Source organism: Microtus pennsylvanicus, chromosome 11 (genome assembly GCF_037038515.1).
Source record: "Microtus pennsylvanicus isolate mMicPen1 chromosome 11, mMicPen1.hap1, whole genome shotgun sequence".
NCBI lineage: Eukaryota > Metazoa > Chordata > Mammalia > Rodentia > Cricetidae > Microtus > Microtus pennsylvanicus.
Genome location: NC_134589.1, coordinates 26,183,189 through 26,209,405, shown reverse-complemented (window position 1 = coordinate 26,209,405; position 26,217 = coordinate 26,183,189). Strand labels below are relative to the sequence as shown.

Here is a 26,217-nt window from a genome sequence, read left to right as displayed (position 1 = left end):
TTATAACTTGAATTTGAGTCAGACAGCCTGACTCATGGCTAAATCATAAGTAATTTAAGGCAGATCCCCAGATCTCTTGTGAAATGCAATATCAACTCACGATTCTGAGGGTTTTGTTAAAATATAAAACAAAGCAAGTTGGGTAGTGCATGGCACAAAACTTTCAGAGTGCTGCTTCTTCTTCTAAGAATGTTTTAATATTGGCTTTTGCTCAAGGTGGCACCCTCAGCTGGGCGTAATGGGACATGCATTGAATCCCAACATTCTAAGGTAGGGACAGGAGATCTCTGTAAATTCGAAGCCGGCTTGGCTTACAATGTGAGCTCCAGCCCATCCAAGGATGTATTGTTAGACCCTGTCTGGAAAAAAATGGCTCCTTCCATGGTCAACACAAGACTTGGTGATGTCCCAGAAGCATGTGTTGCTCTCTAGGCGCTGGAGCCTCAGAACAGCAGTCACCCACGTTCGTGGATGCATAGAGAAATACAACACAGACAAGGGTTCGCACCTTCCACGTCGTCTGGGCTTCGTGCAACGTGGGCCCATCTAAAAGCGAGGAGACCCCCACTCACCGCGCAAGACTCGCGGCAGGAAGTGGGTGCGCGACTTCCGGCGCTCGCGGATGACGCACGGCACCGGGCTTCCGCGTTGGGAGCCGGCAGTAGAACCAGGGACGCAGAGAGCTGGTGTCCCGGCTGCGGGGCAGCCTGCTGGCCCGTGGTGGGGATGCACCGGCGCGGGGTGGGAGCTGGCGCCATCGCCAAGAAGAAACTCGCGGAAGTGAGCGGGGAGGAGGGTGGGCCGCAGCCTACTCTCCCCGCGAGACATCCAATTCTCCCGGAGCGAAGTTCTCTTCCCCTAAATCGCCTTCTAACAATTGGCAGAAGACAGGCTTCTCCGGAGCTCCGGAATGAGTGCCCTGGAGTGTCAGGAAGCCGCCGATGAAATCGGCTACACAGAGAAACCTTGTCTCATAAAAAGAGTGCTTACTGCTCTTGCAGAGGACCGGTTTTGATTTCCAGAACACACGTGGCAGCTCACAAGTGCCTGTAATTCCAGTTCCAGGGCATCCAAAACCCGTATTACCTCTTTAGGCTCTTGTCACATGTGGTACACGTATATAGACTCAAACATGCACACATAAAATAAATAAATATTAAAAGATAAATAATTATCACTGGGCGGTGGTGGTTCATGCCTTTAATCGCAGCGCAGATGGGGATCTCTGTGAATTCGAGACCAACCTGGTCTAAAGAGCAAGTTCCAGCGCAGCCTCCAAAGTTACACAGAGAAACCCTGTCTTGAAAAATCAAAAACCAAAAAATAACTTAAATTTAAAAAATTCTTGTTTCTAGGGAAGATGGCACATGAGCTTTAACTGAGAGAGGTTATTAAGAGAACACAGAGACTTGGAGTAATTTTCTGTGAAATAAGGAGATGTTGGACCAGGAGTGATTCCTCTCAGTAGCCTAAAAGCTGTTCTTTGTTAATCAGGAACAGAGAGAGTTTATACAGCTCAAATAAAGATCCTACAATCTCTGAAGGCTTATACATGGCTTTGGGCTCCAGCATGCTCCACTATAGCAATTCTTTATCTGGAGGCACAAGATTTAAAGGTTCAGTAACCAATACAATCCCAATTCTTAGTCTTCACTCTTCCTGCCCAGCCTTTCTTCTAGGGCCAAACCATTTCTGTTTGCAGGAGCATTCTGTTCTTTCATTTTTAAGAAAAAACAGATTGTTAGATGTACCTTCAGTTGAATGAATTTCTCCAGGAAGAAGAGAAAAATGCATTAGACATGCATGTTGCTCTTCAGGACAGGGATACTGAACACAAATACAGATTTTAGAATGGAGGAGACAATATCATCTCCCTTCTGCCTGCAACACAACTGTGCTACATATAGGTAGGGAGAGCACGGAGTGGAACACCACTGCACATGCGCACCATCTCAGGACCTGGCGAGTACAGGCCAGAGGATCATCTTCCACTGTTTTACAGTGAGCTCAAACCCAGATGGGCTCCATGAGACCTTGTCTCAAGAAAAGGACCCAAACAGAAAGAGAAAGCACATAATAAATAGGGTAGTGATGGATCTGAAGGAAACTGCTTCTTTTTGTTTTTTGTTTTCTGTTGCATTTATTTGTGTGTAGTATATGGGCACGGCCACAATACATGTGAGATGGTCAGAGAACAATTTAAATGTACAGGAATTGATTCTCTCCTTCCACCATGTGTGGTCCAGGGATAAAATTCAGAATGTCAGGCTTCATAGCAAGTACCTTTACCGCTGAGCCATCTCACCAGCCAGACACTGCCACCAGGCTAGGGACCTATCTTTAGCCTTGATTACACTTGGGTTGCTCAGATTTTCCCACTTGTCTTTCTTAACAGATGTCAAAACAGTTGGACATGTTTAAGACCAACCTAGAAGAATTTGCCAGCAAGCACAAGCAAGAGATCCGCAAGAACCCTGAGTTTCGAGTTCAGTTCCAAGACATGTGTGCTACCATTGGGGTGGATCCTCTGGCCTGTAAGGGACTGTCTGTGGGGCCTGGTGTTCTCGTAAGACCCTTAAGGGAGAGAAGCTCCCCTGTTGACCTCACTTCTGTGGGCTTCTCTAGATGCCAGCAAGGAAATATGGAGGATGTGTGTTTAGGGAGCATGTAGGAGGATGGTGTGTGCCCTTCTGATGTGCAGGCTGTAGTCTGTGGGTATCAACTTTCCTTGGACAATTTGTAGTGCACCTTTTCTCTTTTCTTGACTTTCCTCTTATTAGAAAAAGGAAAGTATTTTAAAGATGTTTTTTTTATTATGTTGAGGTACATGAGCGTGGGGTCTGATGAGCACATGAGTACAGGTGCCCTCTGGAGTCAGAGACGTCAGAACTCTTTGGAGCTGTAGTTAGAGGCTGTTGTGAGCTGCCTGACTTGGGCGCAGGAATGGAACCTGGGTCCTCTGGAAGAGCAAGAAATGCTCTTAACTGGTGTGTCATCTCCAGCCTCAAAAAGAGAAGAATTATTCTCACTCTTGAGTAGGCTGGCCTCCAACTCAGAATTCTGCTCCCCTCTGCCTCTCTAGTCCTGGGATTAAATTGTTTTAATCATGGGATTTTATTTTCTTCTATTCTATTTATTTATTAATTTATCTATCTATCTATCTATCATCTATTCATTTATTTATTTTGTGTGTATGTAATTTTTTGAGACATGGTTTCTCTGTGTAACAGTCATGATTGTCCTGGAACTCACTCTGTAGACCAGGCTAGCCTCCAATTTACTGAGATCTGCCCGCCTCTGCCTCCTGAGTTCTTGGATTAAAGGCGTGCAATACCACTGCCTGGCTTCAAGTGCTCTTAATTGCTGAGGCATCTCCTGTGGTGTATCCCCCACCCCCTTACTCCCTTTTGAAAATTTTATTATGTAGCTCTGCTGGCCTGGAAATCACTGTGTAGCCTAGGCTGGCCTTGAACTCAGCATCTCAGCATCTCATATAGACTAGGTTGGTTTCAAACTAGCTATATCCTGTAGCTTTCAAATGTTGGATTACAGGGTCTGGAGAGATGGCTCAGTGGTTAAGAGCATTGCCTGTTCTTCCAAAGGTCCTGAGTTCAATTCCCAGCAACCACATGGTGGCTCACAACCATCTGTAAAGAGGTCTGGTGCCCTCTTCTGGCCTGCAGACATGCACACAGACAGAATATTGTATGCATAATAAATAAATAAATTTAAAAAAAAGTTGGATTACAGTTGTGTGCTATTATAGCTCCCTAGAATGAATTTTCAGTTCACAGTGAGTGGGTTTTACTAGGACATGCTCAGAAGCTTCTGTGTGTGTTTATTTTTAATTATTGTTTTCAGCTGGAAAATGGTTTTGGTTTGAGATGCTAGGCATTGGTGACTTCTATTGAGCTGGGTGTCCAGATTATTGAAGTTTGCTTGGCCCTAAAACATCGGAATGGAGGTAAGGATGGTTCGGTCTTATGGACTGGCCTCTTCTGATTTTTTTCTAAAACCCTATAGCCTGAAGGCCTGCAAGGTCTTGAGGCATATCTTAGCTGTTTCACGTGGTCTAATCCCTGGCTAGTCTCCACAGCCAAGGTTAAATAATACAGAGGTAGGAGGTCGGCTCTGGACTGGGGCATGATGATCTCATTGTGACTGCAGGTAGACCTGTAGGCCAGACCTGCCTTTCTGAAGTCTGTACACGTCATCTTAGAGGTGATGCCTGCTAAGCCTTTGCGTTACCAGATAACCTGAATGTGAGTCATCGAGGATCAGTGAGCTGACTCAGCATGCAGTACGTTTGCTGCGCAAGCCTGATTTCATTAATTCAATCCCTGCATTCTACATAAAGGTGGAAGAAGCAAACTGAGTCCACAGCCTTGCTCTCTGACCTCCGTACGCACATCATAGCATGGCCAAACATATATCCCGCACATAATAAAGACACACAGTACAGTAAATCAAAATTTAAAAAAACTTAAAAAATCTTGCTGCCAAATAAGGGACACACCTGTAATTTCATTAGAAAAGTCTCAGGAAGAATCATGAATTGGAGGCCAACCTGGACTAGGTAGAAGGTAAGGCTACCTGGATTACGTAGTGACCCTATCTCAATAAAAAAAAAAACAAAGCAGGGGCTGGAGCGATGGCTCAGCGGTTAAGAGCACTGCCTGCTCTTCCAAAGGTCCTGAGTTCAATTCCCAGCAACCACATGGTGACTCACAACCATCTGTAATGAGACCTGATGCCCTCTTCTGGCCTGCAGGCATACATGCAGAGAGAACACTGTATACATAATAAATAAATAAATTAATTAATTAATAAAAAAACAAACAAAGCCAGGTGTGCACTCAGGAGGAAGAGGCAGACAGGTTTCTGTGAAATTCAGCTGAACCAGCTCTATTTAGTGAGAGACATTGTCTGAAAAAAAAAGTTTTACAGTCACTGTGTGCTTTTAGAGGCCTACTGTGCCTACATAGTTGGAGGCCAGCCTGGAACTCATGGTCTACCTTTGTCTCCTGAGTGAGGGAATCCTGGGGGAAGCCACCGTGTTCATCTGTTGCCTTCATTTTCAGATTTTCCTGGGCCTTCCCTATGGAAACAGGGTCCCAGTCCTCGCTTTTATGGTCTGGCCTGTTGGTTTAGGAGAGGTTGGCGAACTAGAGTGACCTTTGTTGTTTGAGGTTGAGTGGAAGAGGGTCCATATATCTGAAGTGGTGTTTTTATTGTCTTTCTGCCCTCTCTAACAGGTCTGGTAACTCTGGAGGAGCTACATCAGCAGGTGTTGAAAGGAAGGGGCAAGTTTGCTCAGGACATCAGCCTGTAGGTCCTGCTTTCAATCTCTTGGGGTATTACAGAGTGTTTTTAAGAAAGGGTTTCTGTGTAGCCTAGACTGTCCTGGACTGTCACTATGGAGCCCAGAGTGGCCTTGAACTCCTCCTGATGGCCTATCCACCTACTTTTTTTTAAAATATATCTTTTACGTGTCTGGGTTTTTTGTTTTTTTTGCCTGTATGTGTCTGTATACTATGTGTGTACAGTGCCCATGGAGGCCATAAGTGGTTTCAGATTCCCTGGAGTTGGAATCAGAGATGCTTGTGAACTGTCCTGTGGGTGCTCCGTGCTCAAGACAGTCCTGCCCTGCACATCAATTGCTGAACCCCTTCCCTGAGTTGAGTCAAACAGCCTGCACATCCTTCTCCAGGCAGGCCTTCAGGTAGGCAGGCAACTATGTCAGCTGCTTGCCACATGCCTGGTTGTGCTGGACTCCCCTGGGGCCAAACAGCCAGGCTAGCAATCCCGGAGAAGGACTCTACTCAAGGCTGTCAGCTAAGAGCCATCTTAGCGTCTTCCTTCTGGGACTGTCACTCCTAGCCTTTAGCCATAGAAGAAGGCTTATTTTGTTATGTCCTTCAAAACTGCCACTTTGAAAGAGCTTTTCTTCTTGGTGATTCCCCAAGCCCTCTGGAGCTCCGTTCTTACTCCTGTCAGAGGGCTGGGAACTGAATGTGCTAGCTATCAGATCCGCCACCACTACTAAGAGAAGAAAAACACAAGAACAAAAACCAAAGTTTACAGTGATCTAAATTGAAACTAAACTAAGCCTGAAAGTTTTTAAAAAGAATTCTAAGATTTGTTAGTAGGAAGAAGATGGTGAAATAGGGCAACTTTAACTCCAGAACTCAAGAGGCAGAGGCAGGGGGATCTTTGTGAGTTTGAGGCCAGACTGGGCTACAGAGTGAGTTCCAGGACAGTCAGGGTTATGTAGAGAGAACCTGTCTTTAAAAACAAAACAAAAACTGAGTTTAGTGAAATCGCATCCCACAGGTTGTATGAAAGGAATTTTTAACCTGTTGAATAATTGGAAGGAGAACAATTTTAACACAATAAGAAACGCCCTTTACCCAGGTGCTATGTGCACTCTTTTAATCCCAGCACTTAGGGTGCAGAAGCAGAGATTTCCAGGCCAGCCTGGTCAACACATCTAGTTCCAGGACAGCCAGGGCTATATACTTAAGGGAAGGAGGAAGGAAGGAAAGAAGGAAGGAAAATAAAAGACCCTTTAAAGGCAGGGCATTATGTGCACATTGGTCCTTATAGACGTATACACCATAGCTTGTACAGTGGATGACTCCAAGGTAAAGATGCTCGTGGTCAAGAACCTGAGTTCCATTCCCAGGATCCAACTGGTATAAAGAAAGCACCAATTTCTGTAGGTTTAAACTCCTACACACAAAAAATAAATGTAAAAAAACTTTCAATAAAATAATACTTAATGCAACATTTGTCATAGCAAAACTGGAAATCCCTAAGGTCTGCCGTAACCATGCCATGGGGGCGTCATCAGCAGTGACAGTGACGGCAGTGACAGCACCAGCAGGGGACTCTCACAGCGATCCGAAGCTCTGAGAGGCAGGAATTACACGCATTATGGTTCTAATTCTATAAGTTCAAGAATGCATAAAACTAAGCAGTAAATTGTTTAGCTATACATCCGGAAGAAGTGGGGCACAGAAAAGAGAACGCAGAATGGGCTTGGTTCCTGCAAAGTGGCCCAGGGTTGATCCAAGAAGGACAGATGGGGAACTTCAAAAGTATTGAGTTGGGGGCTAGAGAGATGGCTCAGAGGTTTAGAGCACTGGCTGTTCTTCCAGAGGTCCTGCGTTCAATTCCCGCAACCACATGGTGGCTCACAACTATCTATACTGAGATCTGGCGCCCTCCTCTGGCGTGCGGGCGTACACCGAGGCAGAATGTTGTATACATAAGAAATAAATCTTTAAAAAAAAAAAGTATTGAGTTTGTTCTAAATCTTACTTTGAGTGCCAGCTATGTATGAGCTTTTATTATTGTTTGGAAAACTATGTATTGTCTTTATTAATCATAGACATTTCATACTAGAGCCCGGAGTGCAATCCCAGCACTTGAAAGATGGAGCTAGGAAGCTCCGGAGTTAAGTTCATCCTGGGCTGTCTAATGGTACCTGGGGTGGGAGACTGGGTAAGAATCTGATAAGAAGGGAGAGCAGTGGAAAGGTGGCTGGAACACTGGAAAAAGGACTCTGGTAGTTCTCTCTGGGAATAGTACTCATTAACTTCCTCTCTCCGTCTCTCTCCCTCCCTTCTCTTAGTTTTAAAGATTTCTGGACAGAATCCCCCGTAATTTTACAGCAAAACTATTAAAACATCAAATGAGTATTGAAATGATCCATCCGAGAATATGCTTCTAAACTAAATCAGAAGTAGTTAAGAATCATCATTTGCTGTCCCAGGATTTGATGCCATCAGAATTTCTTCCATTAGGACCAAAAGCTGAGGTCTAACTGCAGCTCTCTGGATCAATCCCGGATGCGGCCTGACTTTAGCTAAAGGTCTGATTAATTATGCATGTTGTCATAGGAGAATGAGGTGGTGTGCACTGAGACTCTGGGCCCCGGGCCGCCGTTACATATAGTAGAGGAACAAGCGCTCCTAGTCACACCTGGCACCTCCGTCCTGGATCCTGCAGGCACATCTGTCCTCTAAATCCAGAGCTTTTGTTTTCATTGGATCCTCTGGAATCCTCTGGAGGTGAAGCCAGGAGTCTCCTTCATCAGTTCTGGAGTTTCTTGCTGTGGATCATGTTCTCCAATACACTGGAAACCACAGGACATCATCCATCCCGCTTCCTCTCTCTAAGTGAGTGGTCTTCATTCTTTTCACCACATGGACCCTGTTATACCTCCACGAGCTCAGTGGTTTGAAAAATGTGACCTATCAAAAATTCCATCGATCAAGTAATAACAAAGGATTCTGTGGGCACACAGAGCATCTGCTCGGTACAAATTGCAAAATTCCACCAACAGCAAAGACACTGAAATTTGCCCATATGAGCCTGGTGTGGTAGCCTTTGCCTTTAATCCCAATGCTCAGGAGGCAGAAGCAGGTGGATCTCTGTGAATTCTAGGCCACCTTGATCTACGCAGTGAGTTCCAGGACACCCAGGGCTGTATAGAAAGACACCACCTTAAAAAGAAAAAAGAAGGAAGAAAGAAAGAATGAAGAAGGAAGGAAAGAAATGCCTTTACTAAAGTCTTGCCTTCCTTTCTTCCCTTCTAGAGTCTGGTCTCCTCTGGCATTGGATTTAAAAAACAAACAAAAAAAAAAAAACATAGCCTAGAAGGAGTCCTATCTTTTGGTGAACCAGTCCTCCCTTTCTGTGAGCCACCAACACCCGGCTTGCTAGTTTCACTTTTTTAAAAATAACTTTCGCCAGGTGCTGGTGGTGACACCATATGCCTATAATCCCAGCACAAAGCAAGTTCCAGGACAGCCAGGACTGTTGAACTGTTCCACAGAGAAACCATGTCTTGACAAACCAGAGACAGTTTTAATTCGTTCTTTGACATTTTCATACATATATTTTTTTGGTCACATTTCCACCCCACCTTCCTCTCTCGTTCCCTCCCACTACCTTGAAGCTTTTCTAAATGAAAATTGTATTTTATATTCCTTTATATTTTCGGTAGGGTCTCACTCTGTAGCTCTGACTAGCCAGGAATTGGCTATGGAGAACACGCTGGGTTCACAGAGCCCCTCCTGCACCTACCTGCTGTGATGAAAGAATAAAGGTGGGCACACCATGCCAGGCTGTGTTCTGAACGTCTGACCTCTGAGCCACTGTTTCAGCCCTTCTGCTGAAAATCCAATAGTCTCTTTTACTATTTTCATAGTTTTAAATGAACAACAGTAACAGTAACCAGCACCCACTGGGAGCAGGCAAGGTGGCTCAGAGGCTAATGGTGCCTTTAATCCTGATGGCCTGAGTTCAAACACCAGGACCCACATAACAGAGGAACTCATTTCCAAAAGTTGTCCTTAGACCTTCACACACCCCACAAATGTACAAAATATTTTAATTAGGTGTGGTTGTGCACACCTTTGATTCTAGTCCTTGGGGGGCAGGGGCAGGGGGATCTCTGAGTTCAAGACTAATGGGTTGACAGAGTGAATTCCAGGACAGTCAGAGCCCCACAGAGAAACCATATCTCAAGGAAAACAAAACAAAACAAAAAAGGGAATAATACCAGGAATAAAGACGCCTGCCTTTAAGCCTCAGGACACAGAGGCAGACAGAACTCTGTGAGTTTCTGGTTAGCCTAGATTATATAGCAAAAGTTGCAGACAGTATTGCAAAGTGAGACAGCCTCAAAAAAAAAAAATAGAAATGAGGGCTGGAGAGATGGTTTAGTGGTGAAGAGCACTGGCTGCTCTTCCAGAGGTCCCAGCAACCACATGATGGCTCATAACCATCTGTAATAAGACCTGATGCCCTCTTCTGGGCCGCTGGTGTATATACAGGTACAAAATTATATATAGAGAGAGTGGGGGGATAGAAGGCATGTGATACAGTTGTCCTGATAGGATTGGTCACTCAACAGTCAGTTATCCTCAGGAGCGTCTGCATTACCACGGCCCAATGCAAGAGGAAGCTCCTCGCTCTGACCAATCTTCAGAGCACCTTTGGGTATCAATAGAATTTTTTTAAAATACATTTTATTGATTTATTATGTATACAGTGCTCTGCCCACATGTATGCCTGCAGGCCAGAAGAGGGCACCAAATCTCATTACAGATGGTTGTGAGCCACCATGTGGATGGTGGAAATAAAACTCAGGACCTTTGTAAGAACAGGCAGAGATCTTAACCACTGAGCCTTCTCCCCAGCCCCAGTATCAACACAATTTTAAGATTTATTCTTATTATGTGGAACGGAGTGTGTGTGTGTGTGTGTGTGTGTGTGTGTGTGTGTTTACAGCTGCTCTGGAGTTACAGGCAGCTGTGAGCACCCCGACATTGTTGCCAGAAATTGAACTCTGGTCTACCCTCTGCAGGAAAGCAGAGCACACTCCATCTTCTGAGCCACACGTCTAGCCATTACTCTGTGTGTGTGTGTGTGTGTGTGTGTGTGTGTGTGTGTGTGTGTGTGCATGCGTACAGTGGGTGAGGTACCCACAGAAATCTAAAGAGGTTTTCAGATCCCCCAGAGCTAGAGTTACAGGCAGTTTGTGAGCTACTGGGAAGTGGATTTTGTTGTTGGGTGGTTGTTTTTGTTTTGGTGTTTTTTTTTTCTTTTTGTTTTTGAGAGAATGTCTCATAGAGTCCAGGGTTAGTCTCAAGCCCACTACCTAGCTAAGAATGATCTTGAACTTCTGATCTTCTGACCTCTGAACGTAAGGGATAAGATTACGGGCCTATGCCACCACACAAAGTTTATGTATTGCTGGGTTTCAAATGTCGGAGGCCGGGCGGTGGCGGTACAAGCCTTTAATTGTAGCACTTGGGAGACAGAAGTGGCTGTTTTCTGAGTTCAAGGCCAACCTGGTCTACAGAGCAAGTTGATAGACAGCCAGGGCTACAAAGAAAAACAAAAAAAGCTCAAATGCTGGTCTTCATTCACTCTTGACAAACAGGTTATCAACTGACTACCTGCCCAGGCCCTGAGCTGAGTACCTCAGCGGATTCCTTACACTAGCTGGCCAGGGAAGGCTGTAGGTAGTCTGTTTTTTTCTGACGAGCCCTCTGGAAAGGACTATTTTCATCTAGAGAGCTGGACAATGGGATGGGGAAGCAGTTAGTGATTCTGCCGGGGTCCTTGTGGGAATCCGGAGAACCAATGATGGATCAGCAGTCACTGTGTCACCTCTGGTCCCCTGCTCTGCAGGAGGCAGATGAGGGATCAGAAAGGATGTGGGTTTCCTGAGTCAGCCAGGGGATCTGGAGACAAGAGCACCCAAAGCAGAGTTTCAGGCCAGAAGACCTGCTCTCAGTCAGAAGGCCAATGACGCAGGCTGGACCTGGAATGTCTGTGGCTTCTGTATGGGGAGGTGGTGGTGAGTCACCGCTTGGGGCTGGAAGAGCCAGCAGGGACCCTGGGCGAAAACTCTGCTGTAGTTGAGACTATGTTGAACGCTGTAGCCCAGGCCAGCCTGGAACTCACTTTATGTGTAGGCTAGCCTCAAACTTGGAATTCTCCTGCCTCAGCCTTTCAAGTGCAAGCACTACAGACAGGACTCACCACACCAGCTTTTCCCCATCTCATCTTGAAGCGCTGATTCTTCAGGCGGGGTTTCCTCTCGAGACATATCTTCCATCTTCTCTCTGCTTGGAGTGAGTCAAGGTAAGCTCTTGCCTCACAGTCCCTGTGTCCTCTGACCCCACACATCCTGAACATTTCTGCAGTGAAATAGGCAGAAGGGGACTATGCTTCCTCCTAAACCCCCTCCACCCAGCTGAAACTACACCAGACTGAACACCAGGGATCTACTCCCTGTAGACTGGCATGCTGGGCTGCCATGTGGCTTGGATTTATGGACCTATTTTGCTCAAATCTTGCAAGCCTGTACCGAGGGCATCAAGTGTGGCATGCATGCTTAGCATTTGCAAAGCCCTGGATCTGATCTTCAGCACCACAATTAAAAGGGAAAAAAATTCTCTTAGGTCTCCAATCTCCAGAAGCTTCTCAGGATCGGCTTCTCCACTTTCTTGCCTCTTAAGCCGCCCTTTGGGGGCCTGTGGGTATCTCTGTTCTCCACCTGCCCTCTCCTCTTTGCTTTCTGTTTGTCCTGGGAAGATGAGAAACTTCTAGACTCCAGCCCACCCCTTCCCTTCCCAGAGCCCAGGACACATCATCTTTGATTTGTCCCTTTGTGGACAAGGGGACACTTCTGATGGTGGTACAAGCCTGCAAAGCCAGTACTTTGGAGACTGAGGCAGGAGGACCACATATTTGAAGCCATCCTGAGATGCAAAACAAGATTCTATCCCCCCAAACAAACAAGCTAGATGTAGTGGTTATGTTTGACCCTGAAGTCCAATCACGGAGGAGGAGTTGCCCCAAGAAAGCACTCTCACAATGCAGTTGATGTAAAAGCATGGGAATTTTAATGAATTCTGTTGCAACAGTGTCTCTCAGCATTCAAGAAGCCAGAAAGACCCCGAATAGCTGGTACAGGCTACTTTTAAAGCAAAAAGCCACAGAAACAAGTGGGGAGTCTGGGGGTTGTTTTTCCAACTATTAGGATTGGCTGATTTCAAGGGCTATTAACAATAATTGGTCCGAGCCAGGACTGTAGGACAGTTGCAAGATCAGGTGAGGTAAGAGGAAACATTTGAGGATTACCTTGACCCCTTCCCAGGGACTGATTCAAAACATCAGGAACTGAGTCAACATCTAAGGGTTATCTTGCCCCAATTTCAATAACTGAGTTCTATCTGGAGAACATCCACAACATTCCAGTACATGCATGTGAAGTGTTTAGGTCCTTGGTTCACAGGGGAGGGGGGAGCACTGAGGCCGAGAGGCCTCAGAAATGGCCTCAAAGTTGTCAGAAATGGCTTCAGAGTTCTTCTAGAGTTTTACAATTAGTTCCTGTAACGAAGCACGGAGGAGGCTGAGGCTAGAGGATTTTTGTAGATTAGAGACAACTAGCCTGGGCTATATAGTTGCTTTCAGGACAGCCTAGGCTGCAGGGTATGGTCTTTTCTCAAAAAGCAAATAAAATAAAACAAAACAAAGAGACCACAACAACAAAACAGAAAAAAATGGATGTGGTAGTGCGTACCTGTAATCCAACACTTGGGAAATGGCCGCAAGACAGTCAAAAGCCAAAACCATTCTCAGCCAGACAAGGAGATAGTTAGTCTGAGGCCAAGCTGGGCTACCTGAGAACCCCTCAGGCCTGTCTCAAACAAACTGGATATATTGACACACCCCTGTATTGCCAATGCAAGAAAGGTTGAGGCAGGAGAATTACCATAAGTTTGAGGCCAACATGAACGACAGTAACAACAAAGAAATCAAGGGACAGCTGGGAGACAAGGCTGCACAGGCTGGCAGAAAGGGAGCTAAGGCGCAATCTCAGAACACATTGACATGTCCCTGGGCTCTCGTGGTCTTGGGGACTGACCACAGGGCTTTCCTTCTCTTTGCTTTCACACCAGATTCTAGGGACCAGACAATGGTATCTACTTTTTTTAGATACCCTCCCCCTTCAGACAAGAGTACCAAGGCTTTGATGCAAACCCCACAAACCCATTAGCTATGTTGCTGAGCAGGATACAAGATCTCAGGCAGCCCCTGCCTCCACTCTGGAGACTAAATCTGACCTGATATCTTATCGCAGCCCGTTGGTAGCTGGGAGATGCCATGCAGAACTGCTCCCAGGGAAGAAGGTGGTAAGAGGAGGGGTGATGGCTGAGTAGGCAGGTGAGGTTTCCAGGAGGCAGAAGGAGCAGTCTTTCCAGTCCAGCGACCTCTCATCCCACAGGGGCACTTAACTCCCTCCTGGATCTTCCACAGAGGCCACCAGGGTAATAGAGTGACCTAGATTAGGCCCTGAAGCTATAGGCAGCACAGCAGGCTGCTGGGGTAAAGGTTCCAAGGACCAGGATGGGTGAAGAAGGAAGGGCCCGAGAAAAAGGACTTTTGGGATTGTCAAAATGGAGTCTGATCCCTATGGCCAGAGCCAGGTTCTAAGTCATTGTGGAAAGGCAAAACAAGTTTTTGAAGAGTTTTTGGACTGAGGGGGAGACAGCCCTGAACCTCAGGAAACCTCCCTCTCCTGAGAGGATGTGGTCCCGCTGTCTGGGCTTCTCCTAGAGGGCCTTCAGACTGACAAAAGGTAGCAAGCCCTGTGTCAGAGCTCAGAAGGATGAAGTTACCTCAGAGGGCCCCGTGGAGATGCAGGATGGAGAGGATGACAGGCTTTGGCCATTGAGGAGGGGCTCAGGTTTAAAAAAAACATTCTTTTTCAAGACAGGGCTTCTCTGTGTAATCCTGATTATCATGGAACTCACTCTGTACACCAGGCTGGCCTTGAAGAGAAAGATGTGCCTGCTTCTGCCTCCTGAGTGCTGGGATTAAAGGTGTGCAGCACCACACCTGGCCTTTTAAAAACTTTTAAACGTTTTTGTTTGTTTTGCTGTATGAGACAGGGTCTTTCTGTGTAGTTCTGGCAGTCTTGGAACTAGCTCTATAGACCAGCATGGCCTTGAACTCAGAGATCTGCCTGATTCTGCTTCCGGAGTGCTATGCTTAGCCTTATAATAATTAACTAATTAATTAATCTATTTATTAATGTTTTTCGAGACAGGTTTTCTCTGTATAGCTCTGGCCATCCTGTAACTTTCTCTGTAGACCAGGTTGGCCTTCTACTCACTTGGGATTAGCGATATGCACCACCACCACCGAGGTCTTTTTTTAATTTTTAAAATGGTTTCATTGTATAGCCCAGTCTGGCATCAGATTCTCAGCAACTTTCCTTCCTCAGCCCCTGAGTACAGGCATGCTCCTCAGTGATTGGTTCATCAGTCTTTACAGGGCACTAGCGATGTAACACCTGGGAGCATGCTTGCCTAACATGGACGAGCCCAGGGAGCATGCTTGCCTAACATGGACGAGCCCAGGGAGCATGCTTGCCTAACATGGACGAGCCCAGGGAGCATGCTTGCCTAACATGGACGAGCCCAGGGAGCATGCTTGCCTACTAGCGTGGATGAAGCCTCAGCAATGCACAATCTTAGTGCCTACGAGGTAGAGAAAAGAAGATCAGGGTTCAAGGACAACACCAGCTACAAATCAAATGAGATCAGCCTGGGCTGTGCGTCTAAAACAACACTTTGGGGAGGGAGTTAGATCTTTCTGGAGCCTCCAACATATTCCTATGTTACACTGCCCCAAGGAGGAAACCATGTGGCCTTAAACTCCAGTTCACCAGAATCATTAGGAATTCTCAAGACACCAACTCTGGCAGCCTTCTCTCCACAGTGCCACCATTAACAGTTAATATCCGTACCTGGAATTCAGACCACCATGGTCCCTCCTGTTACCCCAGAAGTCACGGATGGCTCTGTGGGGCTGCCTGCTCCATTACAAGGCGCTGGCTCAGTTGGCGATCACCAAAATGACCCTTTCCACCCACATCACCCAACAGGAAGGAGGGTAGAGAACAGTGGGCCCTGTGCCCAGGAAAGAAGAGGGGAGGGAAAATGGGGGCCACAAGCCTCTCTGCCCACCAGGCAGACTCCAGATAGGGCTGGAGATACCCAAATGTTAATCACCCATTAGCACAGCCCAGGTAGAAAGGTAAGCATCATTAGGTTACAATGGGTTTCACCAGGCAGGAGCAGTGGGCATGAGTCCCCGAGATAAGAGGCTTCCAGGCTAATCAGTGCCTCTGCAGTGCCTGGATATAAAGAGGCCAAGACAGGGTCTTGAAGCAGGATCCTGCGAGCCAGCAGGTAGAAGGGAGGGACCCTGTCCTGCCCTGTGGAAAAGCTGGAAGAGCAGTCAGGTAAGAGAGAGGCTGGGAGAGTGATGGGCTGGCCTGGGCGGAAGTGGCTCTCCTGGCTCTTTACCCTGATTCCTTGTCTGAATGGGAATCTAGAAGATAGTTCAAAGGGATTCCTAGGAAGACCAGGTCTCACAGCCTTAGGCTAGCTCTGGCCCTCAGGGATCTGGGGGAAGGTTTCTTCCTGCCTGCTGTTTCTCCAGAAGATTGAAAAGGGATGAGACCACAGAAGAAGCTCAGCCCAACCTTTAGGAAGAACTGCTGAGCCACGTTATTCAAGCCGAAGACGGGGTGTGTGTGTGTGCGCGCGTGTGTGTTCAGGATGGTTCTCTGTGTGCCTTTCATCTCGGGGAGGGATATGATGGCTGAATAACAGCTTAGTTGGAAGCAGGAAGGTGGGCTGCTGAGAACTTTGTCAGGGCTTTAAGGGGATAATCTTACCAAATCCTATCCCTGTGATGTCTGGTAATGAGCCAAGAAGGGAGTTCCCACCACCTAGGCCTTTGCTACTTTCTTCCCAGTCCTTGCTTCAGATTACACAAAGCAGGACCAGCTCTGGGTCAAGGCTCATGTCCCTTGCAGTCACTTCGTGTAACCCCACCCCAGCTCTCAGCATTTACCCAAGTCCCAGCCTCAAGTAGCCTCCTTGATACCCCCCTGATTGCAGTATGGCTCGGTTTTCCTCTCAGCTCGGGCACACAACCTAGGAAGATGGTGGCTATGAAGACCCACTCTCTGCCGCTGGTGCTGCTCTTCCTGGCGAACACGCTGGGAGAAGAAGAAGTTCAATTCAGGTAGGAGTGGGAGGTGGATGGGGCTGGAATATAAACTGGCTTGGGGTGGGGGTGTTGAAAAAGAGAGGGACTCCAGGCTGAGCGGAGGGAGTGGAGAGAGTGGAGGGAAAGCCAGTCTGCAGCCTGAGCACGAAATGAGGACAGAACTGGAGAGTTATGTATTAAGAGTTTCCGTGGGAGTGAGGAAGACTGTGTTTTGCCAGGTCTGAGGAAGGCCCTTTTGGTGGCAGAGAGTCTGCAGTGTCGGGTCTCCCTTGGGAAAACTAGCCGTCGCTGATGCATGCATACATTCACTGGGATCTCACAGGAGCTTCCTGGGCACCAGATGCAGGGCAGACAGTTGTAAACTGAGGGCCACTGCTGGCTACTGCCTTCAGTGACTACAGGGACCAAGGTAGGCACAGACACGGACCACATAACCATGCTCCAGCGGACCAATGCCAAGGCAGACAGTGTTATGCTGAGTTTGGCAGCTCGCTCCTGCAACTCCAGCCCTTGGCAGGCAGAGGCAGGGGCATTGAAAGTTTGAGGCTAGCCTGGGCTATAAAGCAAGACCAGAGTCTAGAGTGAGAGAAAGAGAAGAAGAGAAGAATGAGGAGGAGCAGAAGTTGAGGGTAAGTATAGCCAGGGCTCTGATGTGTTTGGGGACCAAGGCTGAGACTCGTCAAAGCAGTACCGGTTTTTCTCAGATGAAGGACAATCCATGTATGATACAAAGCTGGCACGTGGGAAGTGTGAGGGAAAGCTGGCAGACATACTTACAAGGAGAGCAGACCTTGAGTTTGTTAAGAACAAAGACTCAGACCGGGCAGTAATGGTCCATGCCTTTAAACCCAGTACTCAGCAAGCAGAGGCAGGCAGATCTCTGAGTTCAAGGGCAACTGGTCTACAGAGAGAGTTCCAACACAGCCAGGGCTACACAGAGAAATCCTGTCTCATAAAACAAAACAAAAATAAAAATACCAACAAAACAACTACAAGAAAAGAAAACTCACAGACAACAATGGTAGCCCACGTCTTTAGTTCCTGTGCTCTGGAGACAGAGGCAGGCCGTGAGGGCCAGCCAGGCTTAAAGAATGAGACCCTGTATCAAAGAGAGAACAGAGACTCAGGAAGTCAGTATGGTGCTGCCGACCTCCCAGGGCAAGTGAGAGGGCACAGCGAGATCAGGAGTTCACGGGGAACTTCAGTAACACAGTGAGTTTGAGGCAAGCTGGAATACAAGAGACCATAACAAACCACTCTTAAACAAAACAACAGCAACAACAAAAATCTCAGAGGGTTGGGGCTGGGGAACACTCCTCAGTCTTACCTAGCATGCATGAGACCCACAGGTTCTACTCCTAGAATTGAGACAACAGACCTGGGTCCATCCCAGGAACCTGGGATCAAATTAAGTAGCTGAATCCCGGATCTGCCATTTATACTGTGTGGCAGCAAAGTGGTGGCCAGGGGACACCTCTGTAGAATTCTTTCTCTCCTACCACCTCTTTGTGCCTTCTGGGTTGAACTCAGGTCGTCAGACTTGTGTCCTTGGATGGCAAGTGACTCATTTACAAAATAGGGACACAGAAACTAGTCAAACTGGTGGTGGTGGTGGTGGTGGTGGTTCAAGACAGGGTTTCTCTGTGTAGTCCTGGTTGTCCTCGTCCTCGAACTCACTCTGTAGACCAGGCTGGTCTTGAACTCAGAGATCTGCGTGCCTCTGCCTCCCTAGTACTGTTATTAAGGTGTGCCCGACCTCCCACCAGGCTAAGAGGGATGAAACCTTGTTTTAATTTTTATTTATGTGCATTGGTGTTTTGTCTGTGTGTATATCTGTGTGAGGCTGTCGGGCACACTAAACCGGAGTTACAGACAGTTGCCACCACCACCTGGCAAGGTCCTGGGTTTGATTCCACCACCACGTAAAAGGAGAGGGGAAGGCTGGAGAGATGCTCCGTGGTTAAGAGCACTGGTTGCTCTTCCTGAGGACCTGGACTCAGTTCCTAGCACCCTCATGACAAGTCAGTCTAACTCCTGTTCCCAGGGATCTGATGCCCTCACACAGATATCCATGCAGGCAAAACACTAATGTGCATAAAATAAAAGTAAATTTTAAAAATGGTTAAAATCAAGGTGGCACACATCTTTAATCCCAGCACTAGAAAGGCCGTGGCAGGTGGATCTCTGTTGAGTTTGAGACCAGCTTGGTCTACAAAGTGAGTTCTGGGTCAGCTAGGACAGTTTCACAGAGAAATCCTGTCTTGAAAACAAGAAAACAAACAAATACAAAACAAAAAAGGAGCAATGAGAAAAATAACATGTCTCATGGGGTTGAGATGAATAATTTATTGTTATTATTATTCTTTTTTTTTTTTAGTTTTTCTATTATGTGGGTCCTGCGGGTTGAACTCAGGTTGTCAGGATTGATAGCAAACTCCTTTATTTCTTTATTTTTTTAAAAAAATATTTATGTATTTATTATGTATACAGCATTCTTCCTGCATGTATATCTGCAGGTCAAAAGAGGGCACCAGATTTCATCAGATGGTTGCTAGTCACCATGTGGTTGCAGGGAATTGAACGCAGGATCTTTGGAAAACGGCCAGTACTCTTAAGCTCTGAACCATCTTTTCAGCCCAGCAAAACCCTTTATTTGCCAAACAATCTCACCAATCCCTGAGTTCACTATTACTATAATTATTTTAAATATACTTATCTCTATTTTTATGCTCTTTGGTTTTTGTCTGCATGTTAATGTGACAGTGTCAGATATTGTATTACACACAGTTATTAGCTGACATATGGGTGCTGGGAATTGAACCTGGGTCCTCTGGTAGAGCTGATGGTCCTGTTAGCCACTAAGCCAACAAACACTTCAACACCTGGTTTTTCCTTTTTTTTGCTGGTTTTGAAACAGGGTTTCTGTGTAGCTTTGGAGCCTGTCCAGAGATATCTCTTTTAGACCAGGCTGGCCTCAAATTCACACAGATCCCCCTGCCTCTGCCTTCGAGTGCTGGTGTTAACAGCGTGTGTCACCACCACCTTATTTATTCATATTATTGTTATTTTTCTGAGACTTGGTCTTTCTCTGTAGCTCTAACCTTCCTGACACTGACTGTGTAGACCAGGCAGGCCATGAACTCACAGAACTTGCTCTGTCTCTGCCCCCTGAGTGCTGAATACTATTGTTATTACTTCATTTTTACTATTATTTAGATGATCTCTTGTTACATAGTATAGACTGGCCTTGAACTTTCAGTGATCCTCCTGCCTCTGCCTTCCAAGTACTGGGATTACAGGCATGCACTCTGAGGGTCAGTTGAGTTCAGTTTCTTACATTGAACCAAAGGACTTAATCAAGCAATGTGATGTCCCCAACCTCTTCCTCATCCCTGGGATCCTGGTTTCTATCTCTCGCCTCTCAGATCCCAAGCTAAATCTGGTAGCCTCCGGCCTCGAGGCCCGAGGTATGCAGAGGGGACTTTAATCAGTGATTACAGCATCCTCATGGACAAGATCCGCCAACACGAGTTTGTGAACTGGCTGCTGGCCCAGAAGGGGAAGAAGATCGAGTAAGTAACTGCCTGCACTCCTCCTGTCCCCACACCAAACTTTGCTATGTTCACACTGCCTCCTAGGAGACCATACAGACTGTGAGGTGCACAACCCCACAGACACCTTTTAGTCAGTGAGGAGGAGGTAGTGGTCACGTCCTGAGTCTCTGACTGCGCAATAGAGCAGTCTGTTGCAGATGAGGTGTTCTCCTGTCCTTTATTTCTAAGGGGAGGAAATAGAGAAGAGTGTAGAAGCCCCAGAGGGTCTCCAGAGGTCTGGAGATGAAGGCAGGGGGAGCTGGGTTGCCTGTTGGCTTCAGACTCTGTAAATAAATCACCATTGTGCTTCTCCCAATCTATGAATAACCTTGTTGTGCTGCTGTTTCCTCAGTCTGGTGGATTCTGAGGAGCCCTCCGTGATGGAGGCAACTGAACACAAGCAGTCACGGTGGGGATTAGGGGGTTAGGATGTGGAGGAAGAGGCACTGTTGCTCCTACTGTTGAGGTATCAAAGATGTCAGTGTCCCTGGGTGGGGGACTTCCAACTGTTCCTCCAGTCGGCTCACCCCCAAATCTTCTCCATCTCACCAGCTGGAAACACAACATCACCCAGAGAGAGGCCCCGGTCTTGGAGCAGGCAGGACAGTCTGAGAGAAATGAGGAGACAGAGGGACAACAGAGGTGAGTCCACCATGAGGAGAGAGGGGGAACAGCCTCCAGCCCATTGGCTTCACTGCTCCCTGCAGCAGGTCTTTTCTTTGGACCACCAACCAGCTCCCAAATCGTGAAGGGAGACTTGATTTAGTTATGAATGCTCGGCCTTAGCTTATGCTTGTACCATTAGCTCTTATAACTTAACCTGTTTCTCTTTATCTACATTTTTCTTTGAGGCTTTTTTCCTTTTCCTAAGCTGTGTCTGGCTACTGGAAGCTAGCTGGCAACTGACGGGCTGACTGGTCCTAGGTGATTCCCTTTCTTCCCCGTTGCTTTCTTCCTCTTCTCCAGAGCCTAGATTCCATCTACTTGTTCTCTTTGCCTGACAGTTCCTGCCCTCCCTCTACTGCCAAGTTATTGGGTTTTTTTTTTTTTTTTTGGTTAAGGATTTATTTACTATGTATACAGTGTTCTGCCCACAGGCCAGAAGATGGCACCAGGTCTCATTAAAGATGGTTGTGAGACACCATGTCATTGCTGGGTATTAAATTCATGACCTCTGGAAGAGCAGCCAGGACTAGTTATTCCCTCTGAGTCTTCTCTCCGTCCTCTCTGGTCAGCTTTTTATTAGACCAATCAGGTGTCTTAGACAGGCAAGGTGAAAGAGCAGCATGTCTTTACATAACTAAACAAGTGCAATATAAATAAATGGAACACACTTTTACATGGTTAAGTGATCTACGACAGCGCCCTCTCTCAGGCTGCAGAGGAGTGCAGGGACTCCCTCATAGGAACCCCATTCTCATAGGGCAGTGGTGGCGCACGCCTTTAATCCCAGCACTAGGGAGGCAGAGGCAGGTGGATCTCTGTGAGGTTGAGGCCAGCCTGGTCTACAAAGTGAGTTTGGCTCAGCTAGGACTGTTTCACGAGAAACCCTGTCTAGAAAAACAAGAAAACAAACAAAAACAACACATTTAAGGAGCAGGGATACAGGGGGCTGGAGAGATGGCTCAGTGGTTAAGAGCATTGCCTGCTCTTCCAAAGGTTCTGAGTTCAATTCCCGGCAACCACATGGTGGCTCGCAACCATCTGTAATGAGGTCTGGTGCCCTCTTCTGGCCTGCAGGCATACACACAGACAGAATATTGTATACGTAATAAATAAATATAAAAAAAGGAGCAGGGATACAAACAATATGTTTCATAGCGTTGGGATGAAATCATGTATTGTTATTATTATTATTTTTTTGGATATTCTATCATGTGGGTCCTGCGGGTTGAACTCAGGTTGTCCGGAATGATAGCAAACCCCTTTATTTGCAAAACAATCTGACCCGTCCCTGAACTCACTATTAATATTATTATTATTTTACTAATTTACTTACTCTATTTTTATGTTCTTTGGTGTTTTTCCTGCATGTATGTGTGACAGTGTCAGATCTTGTAGTTATAGGCAGTTATTAGCTGACATGTGGGTGCTGGGAATTGAACCTGGGTCCTCTGGTAGAGCAGATGGTCCTGTTAGCCTCTGAGACTTAACTTCAACACCTGGTTTTGCTTTTTTTTTTTTTTGGTTGCTTTGAAACAGGGTTTCTGTGTAGCTTTGGAGCCTGTCTGGATATAGCTCTTGTAGATCAGGCTGTCCTCAAATTCAAACAGATCCACCTGCCTCAACCTCTGAGTGCTGGAATTAAAGGAGTGGGCCACCACCACCCTGATTTATTCATATTATTGATATTTTTTCAAGGGTGTTCTTTCTCTGTAGCTCTAACTGTCCTTGGCCTTGAACTCACAGAGCTTGGTCTGTCTATGCCCCCTGAGTGCTGAATACTATTGTTATTACTTCACTCTTACTATTATTGAGATGATCTCTTATTACATAGTATAGACTGGCCTTGAACTTTCAGTGATCCTCCTGCCTCTGCCTTCCAAGTACTGGGATTACTCACAGTGAGTTGAGTTCAGTTCCTTACTCTGAACCAAAGAACTAAATCAAGCAATGTGATGTCCCCAACCTTTTTCCCATCCCTGAGATCCTGGTTTCTATCTCTCGCCTCTCAGATCCCAAGCTATATCTGGTAGCCTCCGGCTTCGAGGCCCGAGGTATGCAGAGGGGACTTTAATCAGCGATTACAGCATCCTCATGGACAAGATCCGCCAACATGAGTTTGTGAACTGGCTGCTGGCCCAGAAGGGGAAGAAGATCAAGTAAGTAACTCCCTGTGCCCTCCTGTCCCCACACCAAACTCTGCTATGTTCATATTGCCTCCTAGGAGACCATACAGACTGTGAGGTGCACAACCCCACAGACACCTTTTAGTCAATGAGGAGGAGGTAGTGGCCATGTCCTGAGTCTCTGACTGGGCAATAGAGATGTCTGTTGCAGATGAGGTGTTCTCCTGTCCTTTATTTCTAAGGGGAGGAAATAGAGAAGAGCGTAGAAGCTTCAGAGGGACCATAAAAGTCTGGCGATGAAGGCAGGAGGAGCTGGGTTCCTGTTGGCTTCAGACTCTGTAGATAAATCACCATTGTGCTTCTCCAACCTATGCCAAACCTTGTTGTGCTGCTGTTTCCTCAGCCTGGTGGATTCTGAGGAGCCCTCCATGAGGGAGGCAACTGAACACAGCAGTCACGGTGGGGTTTGGGGGGTTAGGATGTGGAGGAAGAGGCACTGTTGCTCCTACTGTTGAGGTATCAAAGATGTCAGTGTCCCTGGGTGGGGGACTTCCAACTGTTCCTCCAGTCGGCTCACCCCCAAATCGTCTTCATCTCACCAGCTGGAAACACAACATCACCCAGAGAGAGGCCCAGGCCTTGGAGCAGGCAGGACAGTCTGAGAGAAATGAGGAGACAGAGGGACAACAGAGGTGAGTCCACCATGAGGAGAGAGGGGGAACAGCCTCCAGCCCATTGGCTTCACTGCTCCCTGCAGCAGGTCTTTTCTTTGGACCACCAACCAGCTCCCAAATCGTGAAGGGAGACTTGATTTAGTTATGAATGCTCGGCCTTAGCTTATGCTTGTACCATTAGCTCTTAGTTGGTGACCTACTGGGTGGCTGTCCCTGGCCCTGGGTGCCCCCCTTTCTTTCTCCCTCGCTCTCCTCTCCCTATTCTCCAGAGCGTAGATTCCTTCTGTTTGTTCTCTGTGCCTGACAGTTCCTGCTATCCCTCTAATTCCAGCTATTGTGTTTTTTGTTTTTGTTTTCGGTAAAGATTTATTTATTATGTATACAGTGTTCTGCCTGCAGGTCAGAAGAGGGCACCAGGTCTCATTACAGATGGTTTTGAGCCACAATGTGGTTGCTGAAAATTGAATGCAGAATTTCTGACAGAGCAGCCACGGTTCTTATTTAACCTCTGAGGCATATCTCCAGCCTCTACCAGTCAGCTTTTTATTAGACCAATCAGGAGTCTTTGACAGGCAAGGTGAAACAGCAGCATGTCTTTACATAATTAAACATGTGCAACATAACAAATATAACACACTTTTATGGTTAAGTGATCCACAGCAGCGCCCTCTCTCAGGCTGCAGAGGAGTGCAGGGACTCCCCCATAGGAACCCCCTTCTCTAAGCTCAAAAGTGTGAAGTCCTGGAGGATGCCCTGAGGACTTTCTAAAATTTGTGACTCAATGATATTCATGGATTCCTTGTAGCCAGGGGAGCAGGGAATGAGGGACCTTAGTGTTGGCTTCTCCTTGCCAAGCCTCAGGAAGGCAGTTTGGGATCCAGGATATTCTCCCTAAGCCAGACCCCTGAAATCAGCCTCCCGTTCTGGGAAGAAGTGATGAATGGATGCTCAGGGATGGTCTCTGGGGTCACTGGGATGCAGTCTGCGATGCTTTTAGAGGTGGATGGATAAGCTATGTCACTGCAATACTGTGGTTTATTGTGCCTGAATTGAGGTCCATATATTCTGTGGTTGTACAGAACCAGATAGGGCCCAACACAAAAGAGGCTAGGGGTCTGAGAGTGGAGATAGCCCGAGGAAGCCAGCTGTGTTGCTCCCTAGCAGGTGTTCGCACATGCTCTCATCCCAACACTCTAGAGTCAGAGGCAGCCCAGTTTGGTTTACATAGTAAGTTCTGGGCCAGTTAGGGTTACAGAGTGAGACTCTGTCCAAAAACAAATCATCTAGGCTCCTGCAATCTCTCTCCTGTGCAGTTCCTTGCCCAAGAACCCCAATGATGAAGATGTGCTCAGGGGCTTGCTGATTCAAGAGCTGCTGGCCTGGATGGTGGACCAAATAGAGCTCTGCCGGCTCAGGAGGGGGACACCAGGCTATGGGGGTGTTGCAAGATTGTTAGTTAGAAGTTTAGGCTTCCAGGTGACACACAATATGTGTGTGTTTGTCTCTCATTGACTGTGTGCACATGTATGTCTTGTTGGGAATTGAACCCAGGGCTCTGGAATTGCTACGGAAATGCTCTACCTCTGAGTCTTAGCCCAGGTTGGTCCAGAGTGCCCTGTGTAAACTAGATTGGTCTCAAATTCATGATCCTTGTGTCTCCTCAGCACTGGAATTATAGGTGTGTGCCACTACACGCACCGTTATCCTTAGACCTCATTCAGATCTATGTCCAAACACACACCAGCAAAGTACCCATTCAGAACCTCAGCATATTGATTAAAATCAGAGATATAATTGGGGTGGGTCTCACACCTGTCACCTAGCCCTTGGCGGGAGGACCTCATTAAGATTGTCTACAAGCCCGAGTCCAGTCTATACCAGTGAGTTCTAAAAACAACAAAAAAGAAGAAAAAGAAAACCGTATCTGGGCATGGTGGCCAGACCTTTTATTCCAGAACTTGGGAGTAAAAGCAGGAGGATGTCTTAGTTTGGGGCCAGTCTGTGTTCTACAAAGCAAGTTCTAGGACAGCCAGAGCTGAAACACAGAGAAACCCTGTCTCAAAAACAAACAAAGAAAGATTATTTGCAGGTAGGAGTGGTTTCTCTATGCCTGGGCACCAGGATAAATTTCCTGCGCTGACTCTTGGTAATCACCTCTCTTTCCTTGTCTCCCCTCTTCCAGGTCTGAGTGACTGACCTAGCTCAGAGGAGGACTGGACTCTGCCCTTTGCTTGCTCAGCTCCTGCTTCTGCCCTGGTCCAAAGTCCAAAGTGTCTGAGAGAAGCAAACCAATAAAGTCTTGAGCTAAAGTAAATCCTGGTGTCTATTCTGAAAACTTATTTAAATGTCAGCTGAGCCCTTACTGGGCACGGTTGTGTGTATCCTGGGTGTGTCCATGCCTCCAGAGGAAAGCGACACTTCCAGTCATGCCTCTGCGCATGCTGCAAGCATACTGGAAAGTCAACGCAGACAGGAGGGATTCCGACGGAATCACTGTTTGTAATCATGAAGCAGACTGACCCAATGCAGCCCTTCATGCTAACCAAG

The 26,217-nt window shown here is 46.9% G+C and overlaps 1 pseudogene; it reads left to right on the top strand.

Moving 5' to 3' along the window:
- The first annotated feature begins 669 nt into the window (after nt 1-669).
- Nucleotides 670-25,862, top strand: LOC142831566 (uncharacterized; annotated as a pseudogene).
- Nucleotides 25,863-26,217: the final 355 nt, after the last annotated feature.